The sequence below is a fragment of the Dendrobates tinctorius genome, unplaced genomic scaffold, assembly GCF_039654945.1.
Source record: "Dendrobates tinctorius isolate UK_male_01 unplaced genomic scaffold, ASM3965494v1 ptg000081l, whole genome shotgun sequence".
NCBI lineage: Eukaryota > Metazoa > Chordata > Amphibia > Anura > Dendrobatidae > Dendrobates > Dendrobates tinctorius.
The window spans coordinates 16,145,198-16,170,943 of NW_027361749.1; the positions used below are offsets into that span (position 1 = coordinate 16,145,198).

At 38.6% G+C, this 25,746-nt stretch overlaps 1 protein-coding gene across 2 annotated transcripts in view; it reads left to right on the plus strand.

Moving 5' to 3' along the window:
* Window positions 1-25,746, plus strand: part of SNTG1 (syntrophin gamma 1) — a 957,068-nt gene that overhangs the window by 562 nt on the left and 930,760 nt on the right. The gene's annotated exons all lie outside the window — the stretch shown is intronic.

Sequence of the window (25,746 nt, forward strand, 5' to 3'; positions counted from 1 at the left end):
TAGTTGCTGCTTTCTTTCTAGTCTCCTCACATTCATCCAACATTCCAGCTGACAGTATAGATAGCCATGCCAGCCACACTCACTCACCTGTGCACTGCAAAGATCCAGAGAAAGTTCTGTAGGTCCAGTCACTTCTGCACATCACTGAAGAGGACCTGCAAGAGAAAGCTCATTCTATAGTGTCCTCCCCTAGTGTATGCAGTGTGCTGTGTATGGGCACAGGAGGCAAATACTTCACATAGTAAGATCAGCTCCCGGATAAATATTCAGGGGGAAACATTCCACCATAGCGAGTAAAGCAGTTATCCAGATTTACAGTGCCCCAGTGACATTATACTAAGGGCTTGATCAATTCCAATCATTTCTGTGTAGGAGGTGTGAGAAGGGCTGCTGGTTCCTATGGGCTTTTAAACTTGGAAAATGATTTCTATGACAGTATGAATGTGACTGTATTGTAGCACATATCAATGCACAACTATCTATCTATCTATCTATCTATCTATCTATCTATCTATCTGTCTATCTATTATCTGTCTCTTATCTATCTATCTATCTCATTTTTATCTGGCTATCATCTATCTATTGATCTAGGCATCTATCTATCTATCTATTATCTATCTATCTCTCTATCTATGCATTATATATCTATTGACCTACGCATCTATCTATTTATCTGTTATCTATCTATCTATCCCATATTTATCTATTCTATCTGTCTATCTATCTTGCTATCTATCTATCTAGAAAATCAAAAAAGATAGAGGCAGCACACTATATGGAATTAGAAAAAAGTGTTTTTAGTAGCCCATGTGGCTTGAGAAAGGTCTGCATTTGAGACCAAAACGTCGCCACATCGGCTATTAAAAACACTTTTTTCTTATTCCATATGGTGTGCTGCCTCTATCTTTTTGATTTTCTATTTACAAGGACTGGTATGTATCTGTGAGGCTTTGCACCCTACTCTTTCCTGTGCTGTTATTCTCTATCTTTTATCTATCTATCTATCTATCTATCTATCCTATCAATCTATCATCTATCTATCATATTTATATATCTTTCTATCGTCTATCTATCTATCTATCTATCTATCTATCTATCTATCTATCTATCTATCATCTATCTATCATATTTATATATCTTTCTATCTATCTATCTATCTATCTATCTATCTATCTAGAAGAAAAAATGGAACAGCATGGTATAGATGAATTCAGGGTGCGAGGCCCTCCAAACAAATATCCATTTGTATAAATAATAAAAAAGAAAAAGGAGGCAGCACTCCAATAAATGAGGAAAACAAGTGGACTTTATTAGTCCATATGGTGTGACCACACCACATGGGCTAATATAGTCAAAGTCAACTTTTTTTCCTCATTTATTGGAGTGCTGCCTCCTTTTTTCTTATCTATCTATCTATCTATCTATCTATCGACAGGATTTCTATTGCTGGACTGTAAAGCCATTCTCTTTTGAGAAGTATTTGAGCAAGATTTTCCTTTCTCGTCATGGCATTTAACGAATACCGCTATCAGTACTTTTATTTTCTTGAAGTTAGTTGAAAATAGATCACCGAATTTCACATTTTCAAATCTCAATTGAACCAACGACGACACAAAAGAAGTCTCTGAAACAAATCATGAAAATATATGAATGGTTGGTCTGTTAGCTGAGAGATTTCCTTGAGGCGCAGCATAGACCCCTAATGAAAATGTTTGCACTGTGCAGCTTGCTCTCCTATTTTACTGAGGGTCACAAGGTGAAATAAGAGGAAGTAAATCTGTTACAAATGGAAATGGGGTCTGGAACGAGGCGCATAAAAAAAAATCGGAGATCAGACTGCTGATTGAATAAAGGAGAAGCCAGCCTTCTGCCTGCATTATGCTGTGTCTAGTGAAATATTTAGTCATATCTTTAAGCGATCTGTCCTGTCACGTTCTCTTCTCTTAGTCATATTGCTCTCATATTAATTAAAGTCATTTCTTTGTGATAACAGAACCGTTTAATGTACAGTCATACACATTAACTTTTCCTACAAGCAGTAATCCGTGAGGGATACCGGTGTGCCAAGTGGCCTAGTTCACATAGAAGAATAAGACCGTATTAACTGTGCCTTGTATGCATGGAAGTTGAAGTTCTGATGTGTTTGTGTGTGTTTATATGTCTTTTATGCACTCATCACATCCGGTGTTATTATTATAAATTGATTTATATCTCTTGCTAATGGAAAACATTGTCCTTTTAATCTCATTTTACTTATCTAAAGCCATAGAAAGAGAGAGCCCATTCTACGCTATTAATCACGAAGATGAATGTTATTGAATTTTTCCCTCTTCGCACATCATAATGACTAACAGTGCTAATGAGGCAATATAAAAGGTGAATAAATATCATTGTGTGTTTTTGACACAAGGGTACAAGTCGGTGAACATACGATGTGTTTCGAGGGTGTTTATATGAACATAGTCCGACAGGAGCATAGAAGTCGTTTTGCTATGTGTCGTGTGAATCGTTCAGTACTTTAGTTGTTAATTAGTGCGCACGGCCATGCACGCCGTGTCACCTCCATCAATCTCACCTCCGCAGAGCTGGTGCTCCATGTACTCCACAAATTATGTTATTGTAAAACATCCTGGCATGTGGACGGCGCAGATCATAATGGCATCACGTTCCGTCAAGTAAAGACATAGATTGAATTGTAACCAAGAGATGATTTTTCAAACACTGTCGTCAGCGAAAATTGGAAAAGAATAATAATAGCAAGATTAAAAAGCAGCAAAACTACAAAGCATGACCACTATATTGCCATACTTCTCCAAAACTCAGAATAAGTCTACTACTGTGTTAGCAATTTTAGCATCAAAGATGAAAAAAATATGGCCTTAAGACAAAGTGGGAATTAAAAAATTATAATGGCTATACACAGCAGTACTAAAATCCACTGGTCACACCTTATTACAGTCCTATAGCTGTAAGGAGTATAAGGTTTTATTGGTGATTTAGACGAAATTTGCATCCTAATTATCTCATACAACTTTTTCCTCTTTTTTTCCCTCTGGAAATCAATTTTCATGTTTTTCTAAGTTTTGGCAGACCATGATATATTGAAATAATTGAAACTTCAATTTAATAAGAAAAAGTAAAAGATATGATCATATATATAGTGTTCATATACATTATATGGATAAAAGTATTGTTTTTTTTATTCTGCTCCATTGCCATAGGTAAATAAAATGTTTATTAAATGGCTCATCCACTTAAAGAAGCCCTCCTCCCACCAAAATTGTTATTCTCTTAATATATTGCAGTCACAATTTTATGTAGCATTGTGTACTTACTATTGCTCATTTTGTCCTTCTACTTACGTAATTCTTCTCCTTTCCATTGAGTCTTTGACATCACGGGATTTAAAACTGACTAGCTGAGTCTTTCTGAACCCTATGTAGAAAAAGGAGGTCAATTTTGTCTGCACAAGTCATGAGCCACCGCAAAAGTCTATGGCAGGGGGAGACGAGAGCAGCTGGTTCGGGAGTTGAAAAGGGGAATGATTTCTGCAGCGACAAGAGAATTCTTCCTTTTTCCACATAGAGCAGAGAAAAGAGTAGAATTAGCTGGGTAGAAAGGCAAAATGAGCAATTGCAAGTACACAGTTCTCTATAATATGATGACTGAAATACATTAAGAGGTTAAAAACTTTGATGGGAGGGGTTCTTTACGTCAGTTTGTGAAACGTCTTTCCCCCTTGGTATTCCAGGATCATTTGTGAATGGTATTATTGAGAATTTTGGAGCTGCAGCAACTCATCCATGAAAAGATAGGACATGTGAAGTAACAGAACAGAGACATTGAGTATTGAGGTTCATAGTGTATAAAAGTCATCAGTGATCTGCTGACTCCATGACTGCAGAGTCCAAACCTCCTCTGGAATTAACATCAGCACAAAAACTGTGACAAGAGGCCTCATGATTTGAGATTCCATTGCCAAGCAGCTATATGCAACTGAAAGACCTTGCTCAGTGTTTGGTCAGTATTTTACATCAGTATTTATAAGCCAACACCAGGTGTGGGTGATAAATGCAGATGTGGTGATGTGTTTCTCTTATATGATTCCTCTGATTGTTCCACTCCTGATTTCGGCATACAAAAACCGATGTAAAATACTGACCAAGTACTGAACGTGTGAACATGTCCTTACAGCACATCATCAAGCACATTGCACTGTGTCAGAGGAAGTTATATAAAGCATGCTGCACATGGACTCTGAAGCTTTGGAAACTTGTTATGTTAAGCAACAAATCTCATTTCTCTATCTGTTAGACTTAGGGGATGAATTTGGCTTTGGAAAATCATGAAGACAATTACCTGCCTGATTGAATAGTGCCAAATGTGTAATTTAGAGGAGGAAGTATAATGGGGTTGCATGAGTGAAACGCGCGTCGGGGTGAGGGGAGACAAGGTGCCATTTGGCTTCCACGCTCTGCAGTACGGACACAGGTGATAAGTATATGGCTCAGCCTGTCTTAACCTTTGAATGTGCACTGCATTAATTCTATGCTTTCCCTGTTTGTCTGATCATGGTATGATATTACGGATATTTCTCTTTTTGGACTTATGCATATTTTTATGCATGTCACTATTGGAGTGTGTTCTGACTTAGAAGTATTGTTTTTCTATTGAAACTTGAGCACATCTGCACTGGCATTTTATATATTTATATAAATACCATATCTGCTGGATCCATTCTTTTCCAGACACTAAGGCATTTGTCTGGTTTCTAGCTTAGCTTTAGGTCTATATTCCTTTGTGGGGCTTGCAAATGTGTATCCCCTCTTTTCTATACTGATGTCTGGGATTTTTTTCTGGTTACCATGCAGATATGGGGAGTTCTTTCATGTGAAACAGTCAGAATGTGTTTTCTGTGCAATGTGACTACATAGTCAGGAGACTTGTCTTAATTATAAGATAGGGTATAGGTGTTTTTGCAATGGTATTCCTTTACTGCAGTGGTCTCTCCCTTTTGTGTTCTAAGGTTTGAGGCACCCCTTTTTAACATCAATTGTTATTGCCTTTTTAATTTTATATCTGTTGAAATAAAGTATTTTAATTTTATTTTGTGACTGTTCAACACTCCTTGATCTATATTCTGCTTAATTGCCGCATGATCAATATGGTTCTTTATGATGTGGAGTGTTGTCCGCTCCATGCACGAGGAAAATGGGCTTGGGTAGTATGCTTACTTTTTATCAATGTTTGGTCAATGTGTCAGTTTTTACCATCAGGGATTTTCTCGTCTGAAAAGAAAAATGGCAAAGCTTCTCCCACCTAGTGCTATATATATGGCATCCATTTGCTGTCTGTGATATTCATGGACTTATAAATTGGTCCATGACTGATCAAAAAAGGATGTATCTTGTGATTCTTTCATAAAAAAATAATAATTTTATTTATTTATTTATTTATAAAAATTAAATGAATAAAGATTATTCTTTCGGACATGCGGTCTTAAAAAATACAACATCATAGACTATAATGGGTACATGTTCTGTGAAAATATGGATAGGATACATACTTGGAGAATGGACGTCTGCATGAGGCAATGGCGAACCGTTTTTTTGCTGTACACCATCTATTTGTGGTATCCTTCCTTCACAAGGGGACTTCCTTAGGAGCAAGAAGCCTTCTTTCCTATGTTATGTCTTTGTGGACACATTGCCAAGCAGGAGAGAGTGGATGGAAGTGCATAGTAGGGGCATTTTATTCACCATTTTGAGTGTACAGTCTTATTTTTGTAGCTTATTTGTCTGTATTTTACACCAAGATTCCTTTTCATTATCATTTATTTGGAAGGAGTGTTAACATTTTTTGTCAGTGTCTGAGATTTATATTTGTGCAGTTGATACGTCAAAGATTTAATGTGGGCGTTCGAAGATAGAAGCGTGTACTCGTTCTAAGGTGCCAAATTTAGACTATACAGAAAATGCTTGTAACGTTTCTTCAGTTAAAACAAATGATCGAACATAAAGTATATGTGCATGGCTAATAATATACATTGCAATCAGGTATTCTTCTGCCAATTAATCCAGAACGGGTGTTAAAATGTAACACACTAAAGTTACCTTTGATAATTAAGAGTATTCTTATTTTCTTTTCATATTTTAAAGAATTTAAATGGGTAAAATTGTAAAGTGCTTGCAAAATCAAGAAACTTTTCAACTTACTTGATATAAAAAATCCTCTCCATTCTCAAGAACCAAGTGAATTTTAATTTTATTGTTTAGTGTTTGTTGCCAAGTTTACTGGCTACCTTTAGTTTAGCAATAGTGGCTGAACTTGTGCAGTGCTTACAAGCTCATTGTAATGGAGCATTTAAGTGTTTCTTTGAAGATGACCAGAATCACGTTAGCCACCGATCATGGCAAGCTAAAGTGTCACTATTCTTCGCTGATGCCTACTCTTAGAGCAAGCGGTGTATAGTGCCACTTATGAAAACTGTTAATCAAGCAGGAGCATACCCTCCCCAGCAAGCAGTAAGATGTGGCAATGGTGCACCCCTGCTTCAGAGGATTGAACTAAACCTTTAAGGTTAATCTACATTTAAAAGAAACCAGTTGGATTTATGTTCCTCAAACCACAGCACTAATAAATATCTATGTTTTACTATCAAATTGTCTCTTAAGAGAGATAGAGGACTGGAACTCTTGTGCCACCTATTGGAAGTACCAATCATAAAAGTCAATGTTATTTTTTTTATTATTATTTATTTATATAGCACCATTGATTCCATGGTGCTGTACATGAGAAGGGGTTACATACAAATTACAGATATCACTTACAGTAAACAAACTAACAATGACAGACTGATACAGAGTGGAGAGAGGACCCTGCTCTTTCGGGCTTACATGCTACAGGATGGTGGGGAAGGAGACAGTAGGTTGGTGGGTTGCAGCAGTTCCGGTGTTGGTTGAGGTGACATCACCGGTAGTGGTGAGAGAGAAGGAGGTAGCGGGGTCATTGCAGGCTGTAGGCTTTCTTGAAGAGGTGGGTTTTCAGTTTCCGTCTGAAGGATCCAAATGTGGTTGATAGTCGGACTTGTTGGGGCAAAGAATTGCAGAGAATAGGGGCTATTCGGGAGAAGTCTTGGAGGCGGTTGGGTGAGAAGCGAATAAATGTGGAGGAGAGAAGGAGGTCTTGGGAGGACCGGAGATTACGTGAGTGAAGGTATCCGGAAATTAGTTCAGAGACATATGGGGGAGACAGGTTATAGATGGCCTTGTAGGTCAGAATTGTTGACCCTTTATTGAGCCTTGTCACATGACTTAGGATAAAAGCCAAACCAGAATCTCAATTTGCAGACACTTTGTTTCGGGGAACTGTCCCTCGTCAGTGCAAAGTGTGAAATCTGGTTTGGCTGTGTGAGAGGCGTCTGACCGATATCCAAGAAGTATCGTTTCTCCTTGTGGAGATTGACATGCTAAGTATGCCGAGATGAGGAGACATAAAGCCGCAATGCTCCTCTGGGAAATATGCAAATTGTCTGGAGAATGGGCTGGAGAATGGGCTGCCCATGACAGGGTTTTCATTTGGTGGTCTCTTAATTTTTTCCAGAGCTGTATGTCTTACGATCTGTTCTGAACATATTCGGTAATTTCTACTCCCATTGACTCTAATGACGTTCGACTGTGCTTGACAAATATTGCAAAAACAACTGAATCCGAACAAATTCACTCATCTCTAGTTATAAATTAGTAAGATAAGTAAAGATTTTCTGAAATAAGGTTGAAAATTGTTCAATTATAATGGTCCCAGCGGCAAAAAGTAGAATGACTAGGGTGATGGTGTCTTTACAATATTCAACTCCTGAGTGAAACAAAACCAAAAAAAATCATGATTTACGTGAACCTGATTTACTTCTATCCCATCTTCCCTAAAGTAGAAGTATATTTGCATATTGATTCTTCCAAGAAGGAATAAAAAAAAGTTAAAAAACCCCTCGAGTTAATACGCCAGCGATGTCAGTAATGCAGTAACCTTACCAATAAATAGTGTAGATTACCACTTGCAGAGCGCTTTTTCATTCTTGTGTTTGCTGACATTCATGAGTAATGTTGTAAGATCTTTACCCAACACCTGCATAAATCATACACAGCAGTAAGCAAACAGTTTTCATCACGAGATAACATAGCTACTCTGTAATTTTTATCATTTTGTATATGCGGTTGTGCCTGGTGTAGGCTGATAATGCTTCTTTACTCAAGTTGTTAAAGGTGTTGATGAGAGTTGAAGAAAATGTAGCTAGAAATAAGATAGAATATCACACATTATTCTTATCTTATCCCATATTACCTTGGACACAAATTCCGTTTGTCTGTTCGTAAGCCTTGGTTCAGATGAGCATACTGTATTTCACGGTCAGTTTCCAGCCTGCAATGCTTGGACTGGTCATGAATCTCTAGACTAGAATATTCATCCTCGTAGTAATACATGAGTCTGTTAGTTTTGGTCAGGAAGTTCGTGGTCATTCCGAACATTGTGGTCCATGTATGATGAGTGAAATACAACAGTCTGAATCAGGACAGAAGCAGAAATGACAAGTGGACCTCACAAATGGGCTTAACGAGTATTTTTTTAACATTTTTGTTCAATAAATCAACAGTGCAGATGAACCTGAAATACTTGGTAATATATTTTATCAGAGAAATTTGCTTTTTTTTCCTCCTACTGGACCGATCATTCTCAAAATATTCAATTCATTGGTAAATTCTGTATTCAGTGAATACAGAGTGTAACATTACTGAGATAGGAGATGGCTGTTGCTACTGATGACATGCTATAGAGAATGGATGACATATGAGGAGAGTGGCGCTAGAGGCAGATCTCCACTCCCGACTACATGGATTCTTATAAGCACTAACCTTTCTCTTATCTCAGTATGTTAGAAGTTTATTTTAACTGAGTATGCATTTTACTCACGAATTGAGTGAATTGAGAAATATGAGAATGATTGATCAGTCCTGTAGGACAGAAAAGCAGATTTCTCTGATGAGATATATTACAAATTTTCTTATTTTAATATGTACTATAGATTTATAAACTAAAACTTACAATGGCAGCTACTCTTTGGGAACATATCCTAGGGAGGGCTTGAAAAGTTAAATTGTTATCTTCCCTCCTGTCCTGAGCTAGGGGATTAATCTTATTGTTTTTGTGCACTACCTCAAGAAACGTAGTCAATAAATTAATTGTTCAATATTAACCCCTTAACGACCTTGAATGTACAGGTATGTCCAATGTCACCTCTCCCTAGCTGCTGTAGGCTCCGGTGATGAGCCCGCAACTTTTCCAGCACATGTCAGCTGATTCCATCCAATAAAAATGTTATCATATTTACACTGACTCTGACTCCATTTTCAGAGCTCTGGCTTTCACTCAGCACATCACTGGTCAATTTGAAAAAAAAAACTAAAATATCAGTGTAATAAAATGAAAAGTAAAGCTGTATCTGCAGTTATGGCTGCTGACATCAAAAGCAATCCTGTCCTTTTCACATGCCATTCTTCATGTTTTTATTTTACACAGTACGGCAGAATCTTTGTTGTTCGCAGAACATGAAGCCGTCAATCTATATTCACAGTGTTGATGCTTTAACTTTACTTCAAAGAAAAATATTGAATTTTTTTGTGTGCGTGAAAGCTATGAACAAGAATTTAAATTGAGAGGGCAGGAATGATATGAGGTCAGGTGAGACCCATTTGTCACTTGCTCAGTCAATCTCTTTGTTTTTTTCAGCCGAAACCACAGCTGATTGTTGATGCCTGTGCATTATTTTGTCCGATTTGTCTCAGGCCACTGGCATGTAAAGTGTAAAGGGTGAAGGAGCGGCATATATGTATGTCATATATGTCATGTAAGCGGCTTGAAAGGAAAATTTCTTACAATGTTAGAAAAAGAGAAACTATTTTCTCTGACCTTGGCTTCTGCTCCAGCACTAAATTGTTTTCTATAATATATTGCAATCTTTTCCTTTGTCAGTAAGAATGTTTTCTTCTATATTAATCCCCTCCTTACCATGGCTCTTAACCAACACAAAAAAAATTAGTGCAGATAAGTCTCGTAAAATTGACATTTTTATTAATACAAAGATAAAATTAACGTGCAAAAAAACTGAGTATTCCTAAATTCGACCAGTACACACTTAATATATAAGATAATGAATGTTGAATGAATAAATATAAAAATAAATACGAGAGTATTATAACTCTCCCAGTCTAAATGCTTTATTCAAAGACTGTCCATGGAGGACCTAAATCTGCCTATGGAGACTTGTTGTACATACTTACTTATGGTATCCAGGAGGGGAAGTTGTGGGTGACCTGATCAAATGGAGCCTAAGCGTGTTTCACCCACAGCTTCATCAGGGGCTTATGAGAGCTGGAGCTAGGTGTGGGCCTAAATCTGCCTATGGAGACATGTTGTACATACTTCTTGTATCCAGGAGGGGAAGTTGTGGGTGACCTGATCAAATGGAACCTAAGCAAGTTTCACCCACAGCTTCATCAGGGGTTTATGAGAGCTGGAGCTAGGTGTGGGCATATATAGGAGCAGGGATGAAGAGAGGCCAATGAGACTCCCGGATATAGCGGTTTAAGAGACTACCAATAGGAGGAGATATATCATAGATGTTGTGGCCAGTTGGCTTCTATGTCTTAAATGGATGAGGAGAAATTGAAACCGTAATAAAACTCCTTTCATTGCCGTGTATGAGAGTGATAGGTTAATGTTAAGACATGAAGTTTGGAATGTTAAGGTAGCCAATGGGAGGCTACGTTCTCATGCTGACATGTGATGGTACACACCTTAAGTGCAGAATGGGGAGGGAGTCATATCCATAGGGGTGTGTTAGAGAGTCGCCCTAAATACACACCCCTGGTCAATACTTATGAAGGTGCGAGGCGAGGACAGTATTTAGGGGTGCATGAAAGGGGCAGCCACCAAGAATATTTTACATAGTCTGTGTGAAACTGAATAGTAAAGTGCACCCATACCATAGAAGGTTTATATTTAATTTGTAACCCAAAAGTGGTTACATAGCCTGGCATTATATAATAGACAATCTAGGTACAAAGTGTATAAAAGCTACAGAGAATTGCAGCATTTCAGAAGGAGTCATGAAGCCCAGGTGGAGGGATGAAGCCATACCAGTGGGCACCATTACTATGGTGCATGTATGGTCTGCTTCCCAACCGGAGAGGAACCCTGCCCACCATGATGGTGGGTTGGAGGCATGCAGCATCATTTAGGAAACTTTCCATGGTGATGCAGGAACCCTCCCAACCTGATTCCCAGTTGAGACAAGAAACCAGAGAGGAGCTGACCAAATACATGCACACATGGATATCATTGGGGTGAAGAGATCAAATGTGTTGGCTATTCAGAATGGTAAGGGCGAATTGATGCTGCTGAGAAAAGATTCAGTGCAAAAAGCCCTAATAGCGTGCACAAAATGGCCCGATGAATGATAGTGCATATGTGCTAAGTGTTTAACATGAATGTTCCCATGTGTTAAATTGAAATGTGCTAATTAAAAAGAACTCTGCTGTAGGATATTGCCAATATTCCTAGATGTTGTGTAAATTATCAACTATTTATATGTGATACGCTATGGAAAAGTATAGGGATGTGTGAAAGATAGGAGAATATAGAGATGATTAGGATATCTATTTTAAATTTGTCTATTTTCTAAATGTGGATTTAAGGAGATGGGTATATAACTTAGGAAAATGTGCAAGAGGCTAGAAGAAAAAAAATATGTGTATAGCCAAGAATCACGGGTATGTAAATGAATAAATACAGTGTAATGTCAACTAACATATTCAGCCCTATTTTCAAAGAGGAGGGTAAATGAATATGTTATACTATATGGAAAACTCTAAACATTAGACAAAGCCTGAGATGCTAAAAAGATAAGTTTATAATGGAGTCATAAAGGGTATATTTCCAAGTGGTTATAAAGACAGGATGTAGACAAACAGTCCCAGTATATCTGGTATTGTCAGGAACCTGATTGGATAGACAATTAGGGTATGTGCACACGCTGCGGATTCTGCTGCAGTGTACAATACCATTAAAAGCAATGGAAAATGAAAACCGCAGTGCACACAGTGCGGAATTTAAATCCACAGCATGTCACTTCTTTGTGCATATTCCGCAGCGGTTTGGCAACTGCTCCATGACAGGTGTCAAACCGCAGGGGAAAACCGCAGGCAAATCCGCAGAAAATCTGCAGACAAACCTGCGGATTTAGACAAATCCTCACGGAAAATTCCACGGCAGAATCCGCAGCATGTGCACACACCCTTACTGTTAGCGTTGGGTTGCATTAACCAGTTAATTACACATGAAACCCCAAGGAAAATACTGTAAAGTCCAATAGTCCATATACATCTCTGGCAAAAATTAAGAGACCACTTTCAAAAGTTCAGTTTTCTGATTTTTCTCATTTTAGATAGTTTTTTGAGTAAAATGTAAATTGTTCTTTTAGTCTATAAACTTCTGACAACATGTCTCCGAATTTCCAAGCAATACATTTTGTGTTTTTTTTCTGACAAAGAAAAATGGTCAAAATAAAAACAAAAAGTGCTTTCAGACTAGAGTTGAGCGACTTTGGTCAGATCGGGTTTCATGAAACAAAATTTGTTTCAGATGAAACTGGTCCGACTAGGGCAAAAAAAAGTCGGAGTTTCGTCCGAAACCCAACCCCAATGCAAGTCAATGGGAAATAAAAGTCGGCATTGAGCGGATGACATTCATCCACTCAATGCTGACTTTTATTCCCCATTGACTTGCATTGGGGTCGGGTTTCGGACGAAACTCCGACTTTTTTTTGCCCTAGTCGGACCAGTTTCATCTGAAACAAATTTTGTTTCATGAAACCCGATCCGACCAAAGTCGCTCAACTCTATTTCAGACCTCAAATAATTTGAAAAAAACAAGTTCATAATCATTTAGAAACAACAATTCTAATGTTATAACTCCGGAAGAGTTCAGAAATCAATATTTTGTGGAATAACCATGATTTTAAAAACAGCTTTCATGCATCTTGGCATGCTTGCCACTAGTCTTTCACACTGCTTTTGGCGCAAATATTTAAACAGTTCTTCTTTGTTTGATGGCTTGTGACTATCCATCATCCTCTTGATTACATTCCAGAGGTTTTCAATGGGTTTCAGGTCTGGAGATTGGGCTGCCAATTACAGGGTTTTGATGAGGTAGTCTCTACATTCTTGCCAGAGCTGTATATATCCAGGGAGAAAAAACAGTGCCTTTAGTGGATTTCTGCAGGATGAAGAGATCTGTACCAGATGTAAACAACAGTTATGGAAATCCACAAAGGAACAAAGAAAAAGGAAGAACTATTAGTGAATATATCTAAAAATAGTATTGTGATAACATATACCTAAACTAAAACCCACCCTAAAAGAACCTCTACCATTAAGCACTGAACCCAAAGTCCTCATTCAGTCTATAGTCTATAGATCCATTGGCTTTCTATCCTGGCCAACATAACATACTTCATTTACCCTCCTCTCTTAAAATAGGTCTGATTACATTAGTTGGCATTCACCCCAATGATATACGTGTGCGCATGTCTTTGGTCCGCTCTTACCTAGTTCCTTTTCTCCACTGGGCATCAGGGTGGGTCCCTGCATCACCATGGAAACAGTTTCCTAGGTGACACTGCATGCCACCGACCCGCTGTCGTGGTGGGTGGAGTTCCTCGGCCGTTGGGGGGGCGGACCATACATGCTCCATAGTTACAGTCCCTACTGGTATGACCTCATCCCTCCACCTGCGCTTCATGCCTCTTTCTGAAATGCCACAACTATCTGTAATTTTTAAACACTATGTGCCTTTTGCATGGCATCTTCTCGTGTGAGATGCTGTTATATGCAACTTGTCTATTATATAATGCCAGGCTATACAACCACTTTTGGTTTGCGACTTCAATATTAACCTTCTCTGCTATGAGTGCAATTTACTATTGAGTTTCACACAGACTATGTAACCTATTCTAGATGATGACCATTGACATGCCCCCCCTAAACACTGCATCCTCCCTGTGCATTCATAAATATTGACCAGGGGTGTGTATTTAGGATGTCTCCCTAACATGCCCATATGGATATGATTCCCTCACCATTCTGGTATAAGCATGCTCTTGGGGTGTGTACAATCACATGTCAGCATTACAGCATAGCTTCCCATTGGCTACCTTAACATTACAACCTCCTTGTCTTATCATTAACCTATCATTGACATACATGGTAATGAAAGGAGGTTTATTACTGGTTAAGTTTCGCCCCATCTATTTAAGAAAACTGGCCACAACATATATTTTATATCTCCTCCTATTAGTAGCCTCTCAAACCATTATGTCCAGAAGTCTCATTGGCCGCTCTTCATCCCCTGCTCTTATATACCCTCACCTAGCTCCAGCTCTCATATGACCCCCATCAAAGCTACGGGAGAAATGCGCTTATGGGCCATTGGATCAGGTCATACACAATTTCTTTTCCTGGACGCATCACCAGATGTAAGTACAACCTGTCTCCATAGGCAGATTTAAGTCCTACAAGGACAGTATTAGCATAAAAGACTAGGGGATTCAGAATACTCTCATACTTATATTCATATTAATTCTTTGACCATGCATTATTTTATATATTAGGTGTCTACTGGTCCATTTTTAGGAATATTTTGTTTTTTGCACGTTGTTAATTTTATCTTTGCATTAATAAAGATGTTAATTATTTAATGAGACTTATCAGCACTAATTTTTCTTGTGTTGGGTATGTGCCTATCCAAGAGTACGTCTCTATGGAATATGATTTTTTCTTCAATCTCTGCTCATATTTGTGTGGGTTTCCTTACCGTGGCTCCTCAGCATTTTCCAAGAATATATAAGTAAACAATTGAATGCATTATGTTAACAGGCGCCGCGTGTAAATGTAGGAAAGTGTTACAAAAGATACAGATATCATTTTCGCCTGTAAGATGCAAAAGACGTGTAAATAATATATGTTTGCTCATACTTCAATCAGTTATCATAAAGTATTTGTTAGGAAATGTTCACATGTTGCAGTTTTATACTTCAAGCAATCTGTTTTTTTACCACCCCAAAAAATAACACTATAGCCACAATATGTGCTGTTTCAGACTTTGTGTGCTTGATGAGTTCTTGGTGATTGTTTGACTTACGTAGATTTGCTGCATCAAAAATGCGGCGTCTTTCAGGTCCAGCAAAGAGGATGGGATTTATAGAAATCCCCTGCCCACTGATCTTTTTTACTCAGCGTAAACTGAACTGCGGTGCGTGTTTCAAATCTGCAACATGTCAATTTCTCTTGTGGGTACGCTAAGTTTTATCTGCAGATTTTACCCATAGATTTGTATTAAATGCAGAAAATCCAGAGGTAAAAAAGTGCACGTGCCTTTTTAGTGCGTTCCCACGGTGGAAACGCATAAAAAAAGTATCTTATCGTCACATGATAATATCAACAAAGTTTTGTCTGCCAAATACCAGGAGGTATGATAAACAAAGCAGCTTGATATAAAACATATTGTAACACACCAGCAAGAGACAAAAAACACAGCATCAGCAACTCCATAAACATGCATGTAACAACACACTCAAAATTGCAATGGAATTAATAGGTGCAGAAATTTTGAAACACCAAAAATACACCAAAAGCTCATAGTGGCAACGTAGCCTTAAGGTTTTCGAGACACTTTTTAAACATGGATGTGACTATGAAAACTATGTGTGAACATGTGAAGAGGATAACTTGAGCCCTATTACAAAGTCTTTACCGGGACTCCAATCTAATATGTGCTACATATCATGTCACTACTTGTCTATGTGGAATATGTCTTTGTGATAGATACCATTAGGCACAAGGAAGCATGGTGCAACTGCAACCTCTGCATTCCCTATAGCTATGTCCCTGAACATGTGTATGGCAGTTTTTCTCAACAAAACACTATAGGGTAAAAAAATGGCTATCTTTTCCCTGATGAAGCTGCTTCTCAGCAGTGATACACATGGGGTTTACAACCACTGACATGGCGTTTTATGGTATTTTGGATCCCATATTCATGGACTGTGCTTTATTATTGGTATTCTATTCGTACTCATAAGCATTCTTCACACATATACACTTACATCGTAATTAGAGTTGAGCGATACCGTCCGATACTTCAAAGTATCGTATCGGATGGTATCGGCCGATCTTTAAAAAAAGTATCGGTATCGCCGATTCCGATACCGGAAGTCCCATTCAAGTCTATGGGACTTCCGGTATCGGAATAAGAAAAACCCTTTCCTGCCCTTGTACAGCCTCTCTGGGGTCTGTACGGGCCTTTCGGGGGGCTGTGCCGGCCTGCCAGGGGGTCTGTGCAGGCTCCGGTGGTCTGTGCCGGCCTGCCGGTGGTCTGTGCAGGCTCCGGGGGGCTGTGCCGGCCTACCGGGGGGCTGTGCCGGCCTGCCGGGGGGCTGTGCAGGCTCCGGGGGGCTGTGCCGGCCTGCCGGGGGGCTGTGCCGGCCTGCCGGTGGTCTGTGCAGGCTCCGGGGGTCTGTGCAGGCATCGTCCGATGGGACTACAAGTCCCATCGGGCGATGCCTGCTACCATGACAGTGATTGACACATTAGCCAATGATGGGACAGTAGTAGTCCCATCATCCGGCTAATGTGTTAAATGTAAAAAAAAAAAAAAAAAAAAAAATATTACATGCTACATACATACAACATGCATACTACATACATGCTACATTCATACTACATACTACATACATACTACATTCATACTACATAAATACTACATGCAACATACATACTACATATATACTACATGCATGCTACATACATACTGCATGCTACATACATACCACATATATACTACATATATACTACATGCATGCTACATACATACTACATGCTACATGCATGCTACATACATAACACATATATACTACATGCATGCTACATACATACTACATGCTACATACTACATATATACTACATGCATGCTACATACTACATGCTACATACATACTACATATATACTACATGCATGCTACATACATACTGCATGCTACATGCATGCTACATACATACTACATACATACTACATGCTACATACATACTACATATATACTACATGCATGCTACATACTACATGCTACATACATACTACATACATACTACATGCTACATACATACCACATATATACTACATACATACAATACATTCATACAATACATACATAGACATACAGTACATATAACATAGAGTAACATACTTACCAATACTTGTCACATTGTTCCCCGAAGCCATTGTCTTTTCCGGGATAAATATTAACATAACAAACCACAAAAATACTCACCCACGATCCGAAGCAGTCCACGAGTGTGTCCCACGACGATCTTGGGTAGAGAACTGCAGCATCAGCTGTTGCTGCCGTTCTCTACGGGCTGCAGGAATCCAATGACGGAAGGTAGGTATCCTTCCGCACTGTATTCCTCCGCCACTTAAAAAAAAAAAAAGTCCCTAGTCTCACTTTATGCCATTGCTGTGTGGGAATTTCCCACGCAGCAATGGCATAAAGTGAGACTAGGGACTTTTTTTTTTTTAAGTGGCGGAGGAATACAGTGCGGAAGGATACCTACCTTCCATCATTGGATTCCTGCAGCCCGTAGAGAACGGCAGCATCATCTGATGCTGCCGTTCTCTACCCAAGATCGTCGTGGGACACACTCGTGGACTGCTTCGGATCGTGGGTGAGTATTTTTGTGGTTTGTTATGTTAATATTTATCCCGGAAAAGACAATGGCTTCGGGGAACAATGTGACAAGTATTGGTAAGTATGTTACTCTATGTTATATGTACTGTATGTCTATGTATGTATTGTATGAATGTATTGTATGTATGTAGTATATATGTGGTATGTATGTAGCATGTAGTATGTATGTAGTATGTATGTAGCATGCATGTAGCATGTAGTATGTATGTAGCATGCATGTAGTATATATGTAGTATGTATGTAGCATGCATGTAGTATATATGTAGTATGTATGTAGCATGTAGTATGTATGTAGTATGTATGTAGTATGTATGTGGTATGTATGTAGCATGTAGTATGTATGTAGCATGCATGTAGTATATATGTAGTATGTATGTAGCATGTAGTATGTATGTAGTATGTATGTAGTATGTATGTGGTATGTATGTAGCATGTAGTATGTATGTAGCATGCATGTAGTATATATGTAGTATGTATGTAGCATGTAGTATGTATGTAGTATGTATGTAGTATGTATGTGGTATGTATGTAGCATGTAGTATGTATGTAGCATGCATGTAGTATGTATGTAGCATGCATGTAGTATGTATGTAGTATGTATGTAGTATGTATGTAGCATGCAGTATGTATGTAGCATGTATGTAGTATGTATGTAGTATATATGTAGTATGTATGTAGCATGTAGTATGTATGTAGCATGCATGTAGTATATATGTAGTATGTATGTAGTATGTATGTATGTATGTAGTATGTATGTAGTATGTATGTAGCATGCAGTATGTATGTAGCATGTATGTAGTATGTATGTAGCATGTAGTATGTATGTAGCATGCATGTAGCATGTATGTAGTATGTATGTAGCATGTAGTATGTATGTAGCATGTAGTATGTATGTAGCATGCATGTAGTATGTATGTAGTATTTTTTTTTTTTTTTTTAACATTTAACACATTAGCCGGATGATGGGACTACTACTGTCCCATCATTGGCTAATGTGTCAATCACTGTCATGGTAGCAGGCATCGCCCGATGGGACTTGTAGTCCCATCGGACGATGCTTGCACAGACCCCCGGACATCAGCACAGCCCCCCGGCAGGCCGGCACAGCCCCCCGGCAGGCCGGTACAGACCCCCACAGGGTGCACAGACCACCGGCAGGCCGGCACAGCCCCCCGGCAGGCCGGTACAGACCCCGGGCAGTCCACACAGCCCCCCGGCAGGCCGGCACAGCCCCCCGGCAGGCCGGCAGAGACCCCCGGAAGGCCCGAAATGACGGCGCATCATGATGCGCACACACCGCGCATCATGATGACGTCAGGCCGTCAATCAACTGAACTTCCGATTCCGATGCCGAATTCCGATATTGAAAAAATATCGGAAGTCGGTATCGGAATTCCGATACAGCAAGTATCGGCCGATACCCGATACTTGCGGTATCGGAATGCTCAACACTAATCGTAATGTGATATATTTGATCCTAACAATATAATGTATGTATATGTGGGCACCACAACATGTAGCACATAAATGATATCAGGGTGCAGCACAGTGCCGAAGATACCAAGAAAGAAACAAGAAAAAGAAGCACAGAATGGAGTGCACTCACAGCTGAATATCAATATGCAAAAAGACTTTTATTGTTCATACAATGCCAAGAAAACCAAGTGCATATTAAAAACAGTTAAAAAACACCAATGAAAACAATATGGGCAAGCGGATGTGAGCATACATATACATGCAAAGTATACATGATATAGCAATCACAAATATTCAAATAGCATAAATTTGCAGCAATGCTCTTTTTCTCCCAATGGATAATGAATAACAATAAATGTATATTAAATTCCTATATGTGATTTATTAGATGTCTCTTACCGCTTAAGAATATGAAAAAAGGACTAAGAACTAGCTAATGAATAGCTTGCACTATAAATAATGAATTTGTATCAATTGTGCATGCAGCCTCAAAGAGGGTTTGTGCCTCACGCAGATGAACAGATGAAAAGAGCAATGCTAGTTCAGATAATGGTAAAATACCCAGGCGAACTAGCATAGCATTATGTGAACTAGCCTTGCTCTTTTCAGCTGTTCATCTGCATGAGGCACAAACCCTCTTTGAGGATGCATGCACAATTGATACAAATTCGCACACTGGTCGTCAGGGGTGCAGGCAATTTCAGAAAAAGCAAGCTGGTCAAATGTAAATGTATTTCGTGAGATGAGGAACACAGACAGGTATTTATATATGTGGATTGGTAATACAATAAATTGGTTTGATAAGTAGCGGCCAAAAAATTTCTTCCTATTGAGGTGCCACCTGCAGGTCAATGTTTCTTTATGCAGGTTTATGAAAATGAATGTTTAAACTGTATTTAGTGATAAAATCATGAATGTGTGGTTTGTTTGGCTCTTTTCTTGCTGAAGTGGGCAAGTTTACCTTTCAAATGGTGTATCATTTTTGTGAGTGGGGCAAAGTAATCAGTGAAAAACCAGTGCATGTTTACAATAGTGTTTGCATATGTGACTCACCATTTGTGTGTGTGGGGCGAAGTAACCACCAAAAAAGCAGTGCATGTTTGCAAATGTGTTTGCATATCTGACTCATCTGCCGTGAAGTGTGCAATCCTCCAATGTGCCTGAAATAGGCTGGGCAAGCACTTGGGCAAACTGAAAAGACCCCAAGGCAAATGTTTGAATTTGTTTGTGATAAACAGCTTTGTGGTAGTGTGCTTTGGGGTAGTGTGCTGCCACCTGCAGGTCATTTGACCTTTCAAATGATGTATCATTTGTTTGTGTGGGTGGAGTATGAATGAAGCAAGTGTGCAATTCAATAGGCAGCGCATGTTTACAAATGTGTTTGCATATGTGACTCACCTGCAGTGAAGTGTGCAATCCTCCAATTTGCCTGAAATAGGTTGGGCAGGCAGTGCGGCAAGCTGTAAAGCCTCCAAGGCAAATGTTTGAATTTGTTTGTGATGTCTGTAAGCAGCTTTGTGGTAGTGTGCTTTGGGGTAGTGTGGTGCCACCTGTAGGTCATTTTTCCTTACTGCAGGTTCAGGAAAATTAATGTTTATACTGTATTTTGTGATCAAATTGTGGATGTATGGTTTGTTTGGCTATTTTCTTGTTGAAGGGGGCAAGTTTACCTTTCAAGTGGTGTATCATTTGTGTGTGTGGGTGCAGTATGAGTGGAGATACAAAGTAATCACCAAAAAACAGTGTTTAGAAATCATAGAATAGATTTAGAGTTATTACTAACAGAGTGATCTATTTCAAGTGTTTATTTCTGTTAATGTTGATGATTATGGCTTACAGCCAATGAGAACCCAAAAGTTATTATCTCAGTAAATTAGAATACTTTATCATTCCAGCTTGAAAAATGATTTTTAAAATGTTGCACACTTTGAGTATTTTGTGAGGTTTTCACCTCAGTATTTGTAAGCAAAAACCAGGAGTGGGTGATAAATACAGAAGTGGTGATGTGTTTCTATTACACATTTCCTCTGATTGCTCTACTCTTAGTTTTTGCTTACATATACTGAGGTAAATAATTTAATAAAATACTCAATGTGTGACCATGGCCTTAGGAGATGTTAGGGAAAAATATTTGCGTAGACTTATTCTTTAACATGTACAAAACACTCTTTCAAACCGCTATTCTAAAACTATTCATATTTTAGATTGTTGTTTATTTAAAACTTATTTCCCATTTTATAACAAACAGTTCTTGATGCAAAATTCCAACTCCAACTCTTCTTTTTTCCCACCCTACATATGAATTAGCAAATGTAGTGCAATAAAATGGCAACGTCAGGCTTTATATCACCATTTATATAACAATCATCCCTAAATTCCTATGAAAGTAAATATGCAACCAGCTATTCAAATAATTAGTGAACTAGATAATAAGAATAATATTTCATATTTTCATACTGATATTTGAAGCTTTAGTTGGAGTCTACTGTCTCCATCTGCACATCCCTGGTGGCTAAGGATGTCTTGTTGACAGTGGCAGGCCACCCACTGTATGCATGGATTTTTTCTATACACCCACGCAGTTAAAGACTAATAGACTTCTTTTTCTAAAAGAAACTAAGATAAACAGCAAAAACGTCAGAAATATTATATATATGGTACTTTTCACTCAAAACAAAAGTTTGCTCCACACATTTCGGAGAGAGCTATGCAGACACTTACTTGTCTTGTAAAGTACTCCAGTCCGTCGGATGTCCTGTGAGCCATCGCTATAATTTTTTCTGGTTACTTCAATCCCAATCAACACCTGATGTGGCTTTTTATTGGCTTAAATCTCAGTAAATATGTGATCAATTTTATTCTTGTCTTATTAGTGACAGTGTACCGTCGTAGTTTTACCAAAATGATTTAATCTTTTGTTAGAGAGATTATATTCACGTTGAGATTTATTTGTGGCATATCTGCCATCTGCCAGGCCCTTACCGGTCAAGAATTAAAAATCCCTTTGTCATAATCATATATTTTGATGTTATAAATATATAGCAAAAGGCATTTCCAAAACATTGAGACTTTTCATAATTCATGCAAGTTCTGCATTAATTACGTATTCTGATGAATTGTCTGCCAGACTTGTCAACTTACCATAAAACTTGCCAAAATCGGATGATTTTCTCTTTCTATTTTATATTTATTTAAAAGAAAACATATTTATATCCTCACAAGGGCTTGATCACAATGATATGAGTTATTGTAGCCCTGCTACTGGACATGCATTCCATTAATTGCTTGTTAATTTGTCCTTTTTTCCTTGCTATTGCTATGGTTATTTTTTTTTAGCCAGTTTATGACAAATTAATGGTCTTAAAATTAACAAAAATGATAGCATCAGCTTTGCCAAATATATTGTATATGCTTTAGTTCCCACAGTGAGCTTTAGGTGAGTTTTTGAAGCTACAGACTTTCTGCGCCATTTCTTCTCTTATCATGTAAATCAGGATACTTGCGTTCTTCATTGCGTTTTTGTGTGTTTTTTACATGCATTTTTATTGCATTTTGAACTCTACTTTTTTTTTGTCTCTTTTGAAGTGTCATGTTTTAAATAAGGCTGCTTTGTTCATGATTAGAGATGAGGGAACCCGAACTCAAAAGCTCGGGGTTCATACCGGACAATTAGTGTTCAGGGCTAAATGCCGAAGATGAACTTCTCCAGGAAGTCCCCTGTAATGTTTGGAGTGAAAGTGAGAGATAATTTTCCTAATCAAAAGTTCGGGTCCCCATTGTTTTCAATAGGGTTTGGGTTCTGGTTCAAGTTTGGGTACAGTTCTGCTACCCAAACTAAACTTTGGAATAAAGTTCGGGTTGGGTGCAAGAGCCTAAACTTCCACGGGTCCACTCATGATACTTCCTGGTATTTGACTTTGACAAAGTTTTATTGATACAGTCATATGAGGATTACAAGTTGGTTACGGCCATGGAAACTCACTAAAAATGCATTTCTGTTTTTAACCTGTGGATTTTCCACATCTAATGCAAGTCTATGGAGAAAATCTGATCTTAAAAGTCAGCGGACCTGCCAGAGAAATTGACATAATGTGGATTTGAAGCTTGCACCACAGGTCATTTTATGCTGATTATAAAACAAGCACAAAGGACATGAGATGTCGTTAAATTCCATCCACTTTGCTGGAACTGCAAAATGCTACATTTTTGATGTGTCAAAAACTCACCAAAAGTTATACATAATGGATCCCTACGTATGATGCTTTTTCCATTAGCTGGAGAGCTATTGCCGACTGAATGACTGTCAGCATCAGGAATGAACATAGATGGAAGAGGGCATCTGTGCAAAAACAATATATTGACGCATTGCAGTCCAATGGTTTATCATAATGCACAATTACTGTTGCTTTCTAGGTGTTTTTTAGGCCCCCTGTCACCTCTTGAGCCCCTGTGCTCAACCACTATTAAGGTACTGTCACACTTAGCGATGTACCAGCGATCCTGACCAGCAATATGACGCGGTCAGGATCGCTGGTACATCACTAAGTGGTCGCTAGTGAGCTGCCACACAGGCAGATCTCTCTAGCGACATCGCTGGGGACGGCGGTCGCTACTTACCTGTCACACCAGGCGATCCTGCGTCCTCCCGCCCGCATCCACGCGTCGCTCGTCCTCACAGCAGGAAGCGCCGCAGGAAGCTGACGACGAGAAGCAGTCCTGGACGTTCTCGCGCAATCAGCGATAACCAGCGGGGGAGCCGGTCGTAGGTAAGTATCAGACACAGAGATATCGCTAGCAATATCGCTATAACGTCACAAGCTATAGCGATATTGCTAGCGATATCTCTTAGTGTGACAGGCCCTTTAAGTCTGCCACTGGACAGCATTCAATGATCTGTAAGGAGGATGAGTTTGGAGCCTTCATTGCAGACTAAAATACTGCTCTATTCTGTCCTGTAAAATTATAAAAGTACAGCAGACCCATTAAAGTCATCAGGATCCATCAGGGACTGTTAGTGGCTGTCACAAAATGGATCTGGCACTGTCTTACCTTTCGTTGCACACAATCCAACTAATAAATCTTATCACCGCTGAACTAAAGATCCCCATACAACTTAGATAAATGTGGGCTAAATCAACTGATTTCAAGGATATAATGTGTATGAGGACTCCCCGACCTGCTAAATTTCAGCAGACACTTTTCTTGTTTAGCTCGGAGATAAGCCAAGATTATATTCCATGCCAGCAGCTGAGAAAGTCAGAAGAAATAGCTATCAGCGAAACAATCATTTTGGCCTGACAGCATCTAATGTGTATGAAAAGAACTTTAATTTTTAATACCAATTAAAAAGAGTGATGATGTTCTGTGATTCTCTTTTGTGTTTAAATCTAAACATAATGTTTAGTTACTTTATAGATGGATATTTTGGCACATATTTAATTACGGCATTACATGTTAACTGTTCTGATTATTGATTTTTACTTACTTGTCTTACTTGGTTATGTATTATTGATCATTTTCTGCACGGATCACTGACAAAATGTGCTTTGGATACATACTGTATATCTTTACATTGCCTAGTGCTTGTTTTAGATCTGGAATGAGCTTCATTAAAGCATATTCATGGTTACCATTTTTGTTGTATTTTCTCCTTGGTAGTAAGATAACATGTAGTGGGATTTTTGCCTGAGATAAAAGCAGTTTTCAGTTGATTGTTTTTTCATAAGGAATGAAGCAGACCAGTGGGAGGACCATATGTATTTACTGTACTGTTTTGCTACAGTCTTGTTTGTACTATTGCGCACACTACAGTAGCGTTGCAGCACCAGATGAAAGAATGGACACTACATGCACTGCAATACACCGTTTCACAGTGGAATTGTTTATGATGTAACTGAAGGTGCTGCAAGCATATTTGTTCAAGGTGAATTGAATTTGCTTCTAATTTTGCAAACAATTTCGATACGCCTGAATTTGAATTCTTGGCAATTCTTTAGGTGCGAATTCTGCAAAGTGATGTCTAACCATTTCTAGACTCTTCTTTCCTCCTTCAAAGAAGAGCAATGTCCTATTCTGGCGTTTCCACTCTTTCCTGAGTATTTATTTTATTAATACTTTTTTTATGGCCTACATTTATTATACTTTGTGGTTCCTAGAGCATAATAAGGAGCATTTGGTTCATATTTGATAAGTTCAATGCAAAACTAATTTACATGGAAAAATCAAACAATCTGCTGAATTAAAATTTCCACAGCTTTGCTCATCTCCAATTTTATCATATGTTTAGGAGCTGAGTGTTTCTAAACACCAGTTTGTCAGTTGAATATGTCTACATAATGGTTACTATTAGAGATGAGCGGACCTGTGGAAATTCGGGTTCTGGTACACGACACAAACTTTAGTCCAAAGTTTGGTTC